This window comes from Pinus tabuliformis, chromosome 2_2 (genome assembly GCF_031772625.1).
Source record: "Pinus tabuliformis cultivar Carrire ecotype Pingquan chromosome 2_2, CPIR1, whole genome shotgun sequence".
Lineage (NCBI taxonomy): Eukaryota > Viridiplantae > Streptophyta > Pinopsida > Pinales > Pinaceae > Pinus > Pinus tabuliformis.
The window spans coordinates 295,577,642-295,591,538 of NC_142300.1; positions in this window are offsets into that span (position 1 = coordinate 295,577,642).

Here is a 13,897-nt window from a genome sequence, read left to right on the forward strand (position 1 = left end):
AGCTACATAATTATCTAGAGATAAAAAAATAGGCTCAAAAATTAAAGTACTATAAATCACCCAAAAGTAGTGCCAAATCATAGTGTTCATTGTCTTTATTCCAACGCCACTTGAATCGCCTCAATCCGATGTCGTATGAGACATTTATGATGTTCTGAAGTTTTTTCCCAACAACTAAAAAGTCAACTTGAAAGGTTGATTGGGCTACTCACTGGGCAGGCCATACAACTGACGTAAACAACCGTCTAGGCAGGAAAAGAGGTAGTATAGACCAATCCGGGCTTAACACATGGCAGTGTCGTACAGGTTGAGGTGGTGGAATTTGATTGATTGGTTGTATTTGAAGTGGCCCAATGATGAGGTGCCACATGGCCCAATGAGAGGGTCCCACATGGCCCTCTGTTATTGGACAAAATTTTATAATGGGAAGACTAGCCTTGGTGGGGTTCGACCCCTCGACCTTCTGCACAATAATCCAACATTCTATCGTTTAACCAATGGTGTCACTTGTTATGTAATAGTGGCGCGTTTATATTTAAATTGCAGTGGTTGAAGAGTTCGTGTAGCTCCAGTTTCATGGCATGTAATACAACCAATGGCATAGTTATAATAGAAGGGGTAGGTTGATAAGCCTCGACCCATAGTCCCATTGTACACCATATAACCCTCAACGGGAACGGAGGAGGCTACGACAGACCTGGTCATAATTAAGCCATAGGAGCACATGCCTGGAGTGAAGGCAGAGGGGTTGTGTAGAAGTTAATGTATATTTGAAGTTGCCCATGAAATTTACTTAATCATAAGACTCAAATCTACTCTACTCATCTACGAAAATTAATTCACCATCTAGAACACAAATCATAGACATTCAAAAGGAAACATCACACGTGCACAAAGGTTTACCTAGGGGAAAGCAACTGCTCAAAAACCCTTTATATATGTATTTCATTAATCAAATAATAGAGATGAATACATATGCTTGCTCAAGCCTGAGCACAACTTGCAGTTGTATAATCTCTCTCTCTGCCTGACTGAATGAACCTGACCAATATTTAGCTGATTTCAAGCCTTCCCAAGCTCCTATTTCCTTGCATTGTTTCTTGAGGAATTAGGCCCTTATTTAATAGGAATTTTCCTCCATTGGATTGTGCAGTTCCTTTAGGCTTAGCTTATGACGACATGCACAACCTGTACAACTTGGAATAGCTTACAATTTATAGTACACTGCCCTTGAACTCCAATCTCAGCTGGGTAACTTGAATTCTATGCATGCATGAGCTAATTTAGGTTAATTGATTAGTTAACTGGTTTGTCACTGAAGTCACACCCCACTACTTAACCTTCTACTAGTTCCTCCAAAAGTTAGAACTAGTTTAGTTTACCATAAATCAATTTAACTAAATTAAATTGTTACAACTAAAATTAACTCAACCTCTGCTCCTAAAATTTAGGAATCACTATACACAATTGAATTTCATGCCACTAACTCAAATTAACTAAGCTAACTGAGTCATAACAACCATGTCACCTTAGTTAACTCATCAAATTTGTCTGTTGATATGGAATTTCAAATTTCCTCAATTTAATTAAGGCAAAAATCAAATTGAGACTTTTCTTGTTGCATTTTCAACAGTTCGGGCAGTTGGCCCTAGCCCTAAGCCATATGGAGAACCCATATGACCATCACCGAACTAGAGAGGATAGAATGAGAGGGACTAGCGTGTAGCCTAGCTCCTGGCCACATAGTGCCCACGTCCCAATAATAGGGATAAAATTTTGGTGTTAAAGCCATATTGGCGGATTTAATTAGCTGAAAAATTGCACCTTTTGCGTTGGGAATTCCTTTGGTCACAAGAGAAATTTTCACTCGGCAGTCTGTCAAAGGAATGAATTCGTTGCCCATATTTTCAGTTTTTCCATTTTGCAGGATAATTAGAAGAGAAAACTTCCAGGAGGCATAACTTAGTCGATTTTCAGTCTTTTTAAGCCCAGAAAGAGCCTAGACAGGGGGTTTTGGGTGTTCTAAACTCAATGGCAACATCATATTTCTGATTTTGAGCACTATATGTTGGACTTTTTGTAGATCCAATCCTTTAGTGTTGTAGACAAAGATTGTTTTGAGTCCATAAAGAGACCTTGATGAGCATGGAAAGCATTAGAGGAATTTTTAGTCTAAAAGTGGCCATGAAATTTTCACGTAATTTCCATGTCATAATATGTAAACCAATCAAAATTCTTTAAATTTAAAAAGAGGTATATGTAAATATTTTGGAGGGAAAAGAAGAAAAACTACTTTTTTAATTGTATTTTGGGCTTATCTCCTTCTAGGTTTACACAAATTTCAAGTGTAGACACTTGTTAGATGCAGAATTAAATTTCGCATCCATCGATTACCCATCATGCATACTTTTGAGAAGACCCGCATTGATAAAAATTGAAGATACATTAAACATTAAAAAAGTGTGTTGAACACACTTTTTTAATGTATCTTCATTTTTTTTATCAATGCGGGTCTTCTCAAAAGTATGCATGATGGGTACTCATTGGATGCAGAATTTAATTTTGTATCTGACGTGTCTACACTTGAAATTTGAGTAAACCTATAAGGATATAAGCCAAAAATACAATTAAAAAAAAAATAGTTTTCTTCTTTTCCCTCCAAAATTCATAACTCTTATTTTATTATTTTAACTATTATTTTATTATTTTTCCTTAAGGGGCCACTTTTAAGCTGAAATTTCCTCTAATGAGTCTAGTGAGGGGTTTTGAAGCTTTTGAGATGTATATACAACAGTTGTTACTTTAGTAGGGAAACTATTTTCAGTGTTTTCTCAGTGTACTTATGGGAAATGACTTTTTCAACACTTCATTGAGAAGTAGTTTTCTTTATGCTTTTTTATCTCAACTTGAGTACAAGGACCTATTGTGAGAGAGTCCTTTTCTTTGACACCATCATGACTTGCTGTAGGGAGTCATATTTTTGAGTGAGAGTTATTTGTAGGAGAACATTTCTTTGTAGGAGAAGTCAAAGATGTGTATTGTATTCTTTTCCTACTAAGATAAATAAAGCAGCTTAGCATTGGAGTAGGGCCCGAAGACATAGCCCAGGAGGGGTGAACTCCATTATCACTTACTTTTTTCTTCTCTACATGTTTATCATATTCAGTTGCATATGAATTTATTTCACTTTTAAGTCATTTGAAAAATTAACCACTCATCTTTGAAGAGGTTGCAAAACTAATCTTACCTTTAAAGACCCAAGTTTATTACACTTGCAAAGTGTCATAGGACGATCATTTTTCATTTTTAAATCATGTGGCATTAGAGTAGGTTCTGACTATATTGCAAGCATGGGTGAAATTTTGCGTCATGTAAGGCTCATAGAATTGGAGGAGATGAATTCTCCTCTCCAAGTGGAGAACATGGAATTGATAAGATTGCTTGAAGCAGTAGAGGATGAAATGAAGAAGTTGTGCCTGATGTTGCAGAATATCATCGAAGATTAAACTGGGGAATGTTTAGCTACTGAATCTTCCCTCGAGATTCAACAAGTTTATGGTCATGGAATTATTGGTGATTGTACTCTTTGCCAAATGAAGAAAGCTACTTACATGTTAAATGAAAAGAGTGTTTTTCTTAAGTCTTCACATACCACTTCATCTACAAAAGAGAAGAAGGAGGAGATGCCTAAGCTTCAAGAATAAGACAAAGAGGCTCAAGTGAAAAAGGAGGTAAAAGATACTTCTTGTTCAATTCATTCTCTTAACAATGATCATACTTATTTTACATCATTTGAGAAACATACAAGGGTAATGGTATGAAATTGTTGACCAAAATGGGGTGCAATGGTAAGGGTATTGGAATTAATAGTCTTGGAATTGTTAATCCTATTGAGGTGAGAGCACAACATCGGCATCAAGGATTAGGTTATGTTTAATATGAATTTGGAGAATGCTCCAAAGATGCAAAGTCAAAGAATTTTTCAAATGTGAAATTTGTGAAGAAATAATTCTTGTAGGTTGAAGGAGAATCATGTCATGATGATGTTGATGGAAAAACATATCCAAAGAAAGATAAATGCTTTAAAGGAATAACTAAGTCAAGTTCTCGTCATCGGGCTCATAATCAAAAGGACCATCATAAAAGGTATAAATGTCCTGATTATTCAAAGGCTTTTTATGACTATGAACAACATGATGATTTGAATAGAATGTTGTGGAATGTGTTTCCTTGCACCTTTTCTTTGTGCACCTAACCATTGTGTAGCCAAATGCCAAAAAAGTAAAGCATTAGTCAATAAGATGAATATGTCAATTGGAAATGAAACCAAGGAAAATCCTCATCCAAGTTTAAAGGAATTTTTTCCAAGTAATGCTCACAAAAAAATTTGCACTCGTTGCAATATAAGTGGGAATTGGATCGAGAAACGTTGGAAGTTGCATCCATAGTTTCATCTAAATAAGGAAAAATAGATCATGAAATCTCCTAAGGCAGAAAATTCAGATGAAAGTGATAGGCACGATGTACCCATCTCTGAAGCAGTTACAGAAGAAAGTAAAGTGTAGAAAGAAAATTACCTAACGTGCTTGGGTAAGAAAATGTTGGACTATTTTTATAATTAAATACTTCATTTATTTTGTATTTCACATGTTGCATATCCCCATAGTTGGGTATTTTGTAAAAGTGATGTTGTGAATAAATTCACTTATATGCAACAATGAGTTCTTAGGAATGTTATACTATTTTGGCTTGTTGTTAAATTGATTTGTATGGAACTTTTTGGATGAGCATTTGCATTTCGTGTAGCATGCCTACAATCGTTTCAAGCACTCATTTACGCATGTATTTATATTTGGGGTTTGTGTGAGTTATTTTTCAAAGTCTCTTTTGTTTTTAATCTTTGATAAAGATTTTGCAGTAGATGGACATTGTGATGGGGACAAAGCCAAGAATATCATTGCAAAAATGAAAACAATGCATCAAGGAGTACAGGAGCAGCTTGAGAAAACAAAGTCCACATACAAATCAAGGCATGTCAACCATCGGTTTGATCACAATTTCCAAGTGGAAGGTAAATTATTTATTTTACATGAGAAAGGAGAAACATCAAGATGAAGAACATATGAGTTGCCAAAGAAAGTTGGTCATGAAGAGAATGTTTAGATTCCATCCATTGCAGATTTTACTCCTAAATATTTAGAATAATTGCAACAAACCACAATTCTTGACAAGAGGATAAGACTTCACGCAAAGGCAATGTGGAGTACCTTGAATGGTGCTCAAAGCTACTAATCCAAATAGATTAAGGTGGATTGAGATTAGAAAAGTGAAGGATATGTTTCCTCACTTATTTGCTAAGTAAAAACAAGATTTTGGTGGTCCAAAATCTTCTCAATGGGGAGGTATGATCCGGAGATCAAAAATAGGCTAAAAATTAAAGTGCTCAAAATTTCCCAAAACTAGTGCCAAATCATAGTGTTCATCGTCTTGATTCCAATGCTGCTTGAATCGCCTCAATCTGACATCGTAGGAGAGAGTTATGATGTTCTGAAGTTTTTGCCCAACAGCTAAAAAGTCAACTTGCAGAGTTGATTGGGCTGCTGATTGGGTAGGTCGTAGAACTGACATTAGCAGATATCTGGGTAGGAATAGAGGTGGTATGGACTAATCTGGGCTAAACACATAGCAGTTCCATACAACTTGAGGTGGTGGAATTTGATTGGTTGGTTGTATTTGAAGTGGTCCAATGATGAGGCTCCATGATGAGGAATAACTTGGTCAATTTTCAGTCTTTTTGAGCCCAGAAAGAGCCTAAACAGGGTCTTATGGGTTTTTTGAACTCAATGGAAGCATCATATTTTTTATTTGAGCAATGTATGTTGGATTTTTCCAGAGTCAAGTCCTTTAGTGTTGTAGATAGAGATTGTTTTAAGTCCATATAGAGACCTTTATGATCATGGAAAGAGTCTAGCCAGTGGTTTTTAAGCTTTCCACATGTATATACAATAATTGTTACTTCAATAAAGCATCTATTTTTAGTCTTTTCTTAGTGTGCTTATGGGAAATTACCTTTTCAACACTTCATTGTGAAGTAGTTTTTTTTTCTTTTTGATCTCATCTTGAGTATAAGGACCCATTGTGAGAGTGTCATTTTCTTTGGCACCATCATGACTTGTTGTAGGGAGTCATATTTTTAGTGAGAGTTCTTTTTAGGATAAATAGTGCCACTCTAGAGTCAAATATGTGTATTGCATTATTTTGCTATTGAGACCACTAAAGTGTCCTAGCATTGGAGCAGGGCCCGAAGACATATCCCGGGAGGGGTGAACTCCATTATCACTTTCTTGTTGCTTCTCTAAATGTTTATCATATTGATTTTCATATGAATTTGTTTCACTTTTAAGTTCATGTGAAAACTTAACCACTCATAGTTGAAGAGGATGCAAAACTAATTTTACCTTTAAAGACCCAAGTTTATCAGACTTGCAAAGTGTCAGAGGACGATCACTTTCCATTTTCAGATCAAATAAAGACATCAGGACTATCTGTTCTATTTTTACTACTCCTGGTTACTGTTTATATGGTTCTAATGCACAGATTAAAGATCAACATATGAAGAATTAACTAAATTATAGGTTTACAGGGTATATGCTAGTTTCCTTATATACAGTTGTGTATACACGCAAGTTTCATTAACTGAAATAGCGTATATGAATTAGAATTTGGAAATGAAATATTATTGATTTTTAATACTGATTCACCGCCCCCCCCCCCCTCTCAATATTATTTCCAACAATTGGTATCAGAGCAGGTCCTTCAGAAGAAGCTTGATCGCTTGAAGGAAGATCTATCATCATGAGTACCTACGAAAGAGAGGGATCCATTACCAATCTTTGATGGGAGCAACTTTGTCTATTGGAAGGTAAGAACCACAGCCTATCTTCAATCTCTTGGAACAGACATTTGGGAAATCTTGGAAGGAGGATACACATTTCCATCAGCAATTCCTACAGATACGGCAGGTAAAAAGCAGTATGAAACAAATGCCAACGCTGTCAATACATTATCGAGGAGTCTGTCACAATCAGAATTTGTCAAGGTTATGCAGCTCAAAACTGCCAAAGAAATATGGGACAAGATCGTTCTAAGCTATGAAGGAGATGATCAGGTAAAACATGCAAAACTACAATCTCTCAAAATTCAATATGAAACTCTCAAAATGCACAATGATGAAAATATTGCTAATTACTTCTTATGTATAGATGAGATTGTTAATCGCATGAAAAACTTGGGTGAAGAGATAAAAGAAGTTATTATAGTTGAAAAGGTTTTAAGATCCTTGTCTTCTAAGTTGAATCAAAAGTTTCTGCCATAAAAGAAAAGCAGAATCTTCAGAGTATTACTATGACTCAGCTGCACGGAATCCTAACTGCTTTCGAAATGAAGAAAGGGCGTCCATCAGATATGAGAGAATCTAAATTCAAAGCTTCAAGAAGAGAAGAACTCAATGAATTAGGACATATTTCAGAAGGAGAGGAAGAAACAAACTTTGTCAAGAACCTTCAATGGGGTTCTGGAAGATTCAGAGGTAAGCTACCTTTCAAATGCTTTGCTTGTGGAAGAGTCGGTCATTATGCGGGAAAATGTCCTCATAAAGATAAGCTTGATAAAGGTAAGGAATCAGCAAAATGGAATAAAAAACAGAATGTAAGTAAGAAGAGTTATTATACGCATGAAGATAGCGATAGTTTATCAAATAGTGATGAAGATGAACATGATAATGACTATAGACTTCTGATGGCTTTTGAAGATGATGATTTCTTGGATGCTTTAGATGAAGATGGTCTTTATGAAGAAATTTCTAAACTTAAAATTTGTTTAGAAGAAAAGAATATGATTATAGATACTTTGACATTCCAACTTGCTGAAAGGGAAAAACAAAATTAGGATGTGAAATTGTGGGTCTAAGAAAAGATATTGAGAAAATAAAAGCTCTCAATCTCAGATTTGCTAAAGGATCAGAAACTTTAGATGAAATTATCAAAGTGCAGCGTTCTCCTCTGATAAAGACAGGTCTTGGATATACTGAAGAAGCATCTCAAGCACAGAAGTCATCAACCTCCAAAAGCTATCTTGATGCAGCAAGGAGAAGTGAATAGTTTGACAATCGTCAACAAAGGCATAAAGCAGATCACCAGGTAAATCGGGTTCAATCTACTTCAAGGATGAACAGAAGCTACAACCAACCTCAGGTAAATCATACTCAATTTGCTTCAAGAATGAATGTCAATGGAAACTACAATCACCAAGTTTGTAGGTTTGATAATCGCAAGAATTTCTTTAATGGCCAATGTTTTTCATGTCATAACTTTGGACACAAAGCTGCTCAATGTGTTGCTTACAAGACCATCATGACTAGAGAAGCACAAAATCAAAGGAATGTGACTGGGATCATGAAAAGGACCTACAATAACTTTTCTACTCTTGAAAATGAAATAGAATGCTCTATCTGTAACAACTTCGATCATGAAGATTCTGAATGCAAGAGTAAATTTCGGCAAACATCTCAGAAGGAGAAAACTTCATTAGGTCCCAAAACATGGAGAAAGAAAGAACCACAAACAGAAAGATGTGGTATAGCCTTGTATGCAGAAGGACAAGAAAATTAGTGGTACATCGACAGTGGATGCTTGAAACACATGACAGGTGATAAAGAAAAACTTCAGTCATATAATGCCTTAGAAAAGGAAAAGAAGGTCTCATTTGGAAATGACACTCCTGCAGTCATAAAAGGTAAAGGCTCTGTTCTCTTAAAAGAAAAGGTTAAAGCTGGGAATGTTATGTATGTTGATGGTCTAAAGCATAATCTATTGAGTGTCAGTCAAATGTGTGATCAAGGAAATGAGGTAGTATTTCGATCAAATGGATGTGTTGTTCGTGAGCTTGATATAGGAGAAACAGTGATCAAAGGTATAAGAACTCCAAATAACCTATACATACTCAAGGGAGGACAGCAACAGTGCTACCTAAGCAAAAATGATGAACACTGGCTATGGCACAGAAGATTGGGGCATCTAAGCTTCTCTCAAATAAGAAAAGCATGCAGATACAAGGTTGTTCGTGATCTTCCAGATATCAACATTCCAGAAAATACAATATGCAAATCATGTCAATTTGGTAAGCAAACCAGAGCTCATTTCCCTAAGAAGGAAGGATCAGCTAGTAAGCCTCTTGAACTTTTTCACACTGATTTATGTGGTCCATCAAGGAAAAAGTCACCTCGTGGAGAAGAATACTTTATATTGTTCATTGACGACTTTTCTAGAATGTGTTGGATAGGACTTCTAAAGCATAAAGATGAAGCATTTGAAAAGTTCAAAGCCTTCAAAGCATTGGTTGAAAATGAATCAGATCACAAAATTGAATGCCTCGGGTCTGATCAAGGAGGGGAATTTACCTCAGATGAATTCTTCGACTTTTGTGAAGAACGTGGAATAAAAAGGGAATTCTCTACCGCAAGGACTCCTCAACAAAATGGAGTGGTAGAAAGGATGAATAGAACTGTTCAACAAATGGCTCGTGCCATGCTAGATGAGTTTGGAACTCCTGCAACCTTCTAGGGAGAAGCTGCATTTGCTACCGTCACTATTCTCAACAAAACAAATGTTCGGGTAAACAGCACTCAAACTCCTCACAAACTTTGGTATGGTAAGACTCCAACTGTAAAATACTTCAAAGTTTTTGGAAGCAAATGTTACATCAAAAGGACTGATGAAAAACTTGGCAAGTTTGAACCTAGAGTAGATGAAGGAATTCTCCTTGATTACTCTTCCCGAAGTAAAGGATATAAGTGTTATAATAAAAGACCAGGGAAAATTGTTGAAAGTATTGATGTTGTGGTTGATGAAGTAGGCCAAAATCCAAAGTAGGTAAAAACTGAAGTTTATGAAGAAGATGAGGATTATCCTTCCACATCAAATCAGACTAATTCTAAAGAGGAAACCAGTGAAGCACCAGAAGAATAGATAACAATAGAAGAAAAGACTCTATCCAGGTATGTTCAGAAAAATCATCCAGAGACTCAAATTTTGGGACAGAAAGAGGCAAGTGTACAGACAAGAAGAACTATTACAGAAGCTTCAAGCTATCTAGCATTGCTTTCCACCATCAAACCTCAAAATGTACATGAAGCATGCAAAGATGAATGTTGGGTCAAGGCCATGAATGAAGAGCTTGAGCAAATTGAAAAGAATAATACTTGGGAGTTAGTTCCTAGACCTCATGATAAGAATATCATAGGAACCAAATGAATATTCAAAAACAAGCTGAATGAAAATGGAGAAGTTATTAGAAACAAGGCTAGACTCATTTGCAAAGGATATGCTCAACAAGAAGGTATAGATTTTGAAGAAACCTTTGCACCTGTTGCCAGACTTGAAGCCATAAGAATGTTCCTTTCTCTTTCTAGCTTTTAGAACTTCAAAGTATACCAAATGGATGTAAAATTTGCCTTTCTTAATGGAGACTTAGAAAAAGAAGTATATATTGAGCAACTAGATGGATTCATTCTTGGAAATGATCCAAAACTTTTATTCAGACTCAGAAAGGCTCTCTATGGTCTAAAACAAGCTCCAAGGGCCTAGTATTACCGTCTTGACAAATATCTACATCAACAAGGTTTCTCAAAAGGATCAGCTGATAGCAATCTATATACAAATATTGACAATGATAAATTGCTAATACTTGTTGTGTATGTTGATGATATCATTTTTGGTAGCAATGAAGAAGCCATGAGTCAAAACTTTGCTTTGGTAATGCAGAAAGAATTTGAAATGTCCCTGCTTGGTGAACTCACATATTTTCCTGGTTTTACAAGTTCAACAAAATAAAGATGGTATTTTTCTATCACAAACCAAGTATCTCAAGTAGATCTTGAAAAAATATGGCATGGAAGATTCTAAATTGGCATGTACCCCTATGGTAACAGGATGCAGTCTCAGTTCAAATGATGAATAAGTAGAAGTACATCAACCAACCTACAGATCCATGATTGGAAGTCTACTTTATCTAACAGGTACCCTACCAGACATCATGCATGCAGTGGGAATAGTTGGGAGATTCCAAGCAAATCCAAAGGAATCACACCTTAAGGCAGTCAAAAGGATTTTCAAATATATTCAAGGAACACAAAACTTTGGTTTATGGTATCCTAGGGATACAGATCTTACACTTCATGCATATACAGATGCAGATTGGGCAGGAAAGCATGGATGACCGAAAAAGCACTAGTGGTGGTGCATTTTATATGGGTTCCAAATTAGTATCTTGGTTCAGCAAGAAACAAAGTTCAATTTCCTTATCTACAGTTGAAGCAGAATATGTGGCTACTGCATCTTGCTGCACACAACTCCTTTGGATGATGCAAACATTGCAAGACATTCAGATCACATGTACTCCACCCATTTCCATTCTATGTGATAATACAAGTGCAATCAATCAGTATTTCAAAGAATCCAGTCATGCACTCCAAGACCAAGCACATACCTATCAAATACCATTTTCTTCGTGAACAAGTGCTTGAACAAAAGGTCAAATTGGAGTATGTTCCCTCCAAAGAACAAGTTGCTGATATATTCACCAAACCACTACCCAGAGAGACATTTGAATATCTCAAACAGAAGCTGGGAGTAGTTGATGCATCATCTTGCTGTTGAAACTTATCTGTTTCAGAGAAAAGTGGGTGTACGCAAGTTTCATGAAGAGTATCCGCGTACATATGCCGGTTTCTGTGGATACAGTCACGTATATGTTGATTTGAATAGTGGGCCAGACTCAGGATGAAAAGTGTCTTATATGGGTCTGACAGTGATCATCTGGCATAGATTTAGGGGGAGCATATACTTCTAATAATGCATCGTTGGCATTATCTTAGAAGATCTTGGTAAAAATTCACAATTGTTTTTGATTCAGGTGGAACAGGTGCAGAGGGAGATCATGGTTGCTAGTCTGGATGGCGGTTGATAGATTCTGCTGATGATGCTGCTAATAATTATCATAGTCTTGTTTTAGATATTTTGTCTCTATGTCTTGTATATCTTTTATTATCAAGGTCATGTAACGACTTATTTTGTTTCCCCACTATGCATGGGATGGATGATGTAATGTTCTTATTCTGTCATGTATAAACATTTGGTATATCCCCACTTGGTTGGGAGATGGATGTATGTATAAGTATTTGGTGATAGGAAAGTCATGTATGATGTATAGAGTCATGTTCTTCTTGTAGAACATTTTGTAAGACCTTGCTTACAGTCAGGGGGAGCATGGACAGCACACTTCAGCATATTAGAGAATGCAACATGTACTCAGGGGGAGCATAACCCTTTGCCCTTGATGACAAAAGGGGAGAGTGACTTGGGGTTGCCATTAAGTCCAAAGGGAGAGATTGTTGGCATTATGACACAGATTTGGCGCTATGACACAGGTGTTATCCTTGATGGAAACTCCCACAGATGAAAAATCTCAGTTCAAGTTCACAGAATGAAGAAAGAAAGGTATACGCAAGTTCCCATTGACCAAGCCACGTGTACACGCTGGTTCGCTGACTAAAAGGCGCATATGTGTACACATGCACTTTCATGGAAGGAAAGGCACGTACATGTTGGAAAACTTGGTTTTGGTCTGTGGTATTTGTTCCATGGTATTTTGACCCATGGTATTGGTCCAAGGTATCTTGTCTAAAGTGTTGACCCCAGGTATTTGGACCAAGGTATTAATTCTAAGTGGTTTTGGACCATGGTATAGAGCAAGGCCTAAGACTATAAAAGGAGGAGAAGATCATTAGGCAAAGGCACTCATGAATTGAATATCTAATGTAGAGCAAAATCTAAGATTACAGGTTATTGGGTTATGGTGCACAGCTAGATCTGAATCAAGGATGAACCTAAGTGCTTGATGAAGGATAAGTACTATTGATGTGTAAAGATCTTAAGGGTTGAATAGAAGCATCTTTGTGTGGTTTTTGATCTTGTATCTTAATTATTGGCGCATGTTGTAATCTGTAAATATGATGATCTGGGTATAACTGATGTCTGAATAATTGTAAATGTTAAATCATCATTTACAGATCTGTACGCAGGTTCATTATAGCAAAGGTGCGTATACACACCGATTCAACATTTCAAAAGTGCGTATATGCAGGTTTGCCTTCCTACAAGTGCGTATGAACGCAGGTTCGTCACATTCAAGTAGTGTACACCTCATAAAATATGCTTTAGCTACTTCTGATTGTTGTTGCAGTGTTCTGGGTTTTGGTTATTGTTACTGTATTCCTATTACAGCATTCAAAGAAGTGATCGTTTGATTCAGTTTTGGTAGGTGCAAAGGAGATTGGTTGATGCAGATATATTTGACGTTTGATTGATGTTATTGATGGATCCAGTCTGAAAATTTATGAAACGTGGTCCTTGGAAGAAAAGAGAAGGTTGTAGCCTTCTATAGGTCAGCACCTACGTACTAGTACATCAGCTAGTAGAAGAGATACGGGGTTGTATCTCCCTTCCAGGAGAAGCTGGAGAAAGAGAGAAGGTTGTAACCTTCTGCAGGTAGAGGCTTGCGTACTGGTATAAGACTGCACCAGTACAAAATATTGTAAAAAGAAGTTTCTTATTAAAGGAAAGATAGAGACGATTGCAGTAGGTGGTTTTCACCCACATTGGGTTTCCACCTTACATCTTGTGTTCATGTGTGTGTGACTGTCTGTTCTGTTTTTACTACTCCTGGTTACTATTTATATGGTTCTGATGCACATATTAAAGATCAACATATGAAGAATTAACTAAATTATAAGTTTACAGGGTATATGCTAGTTTCCTTATATACAGTTGCGCATACACGC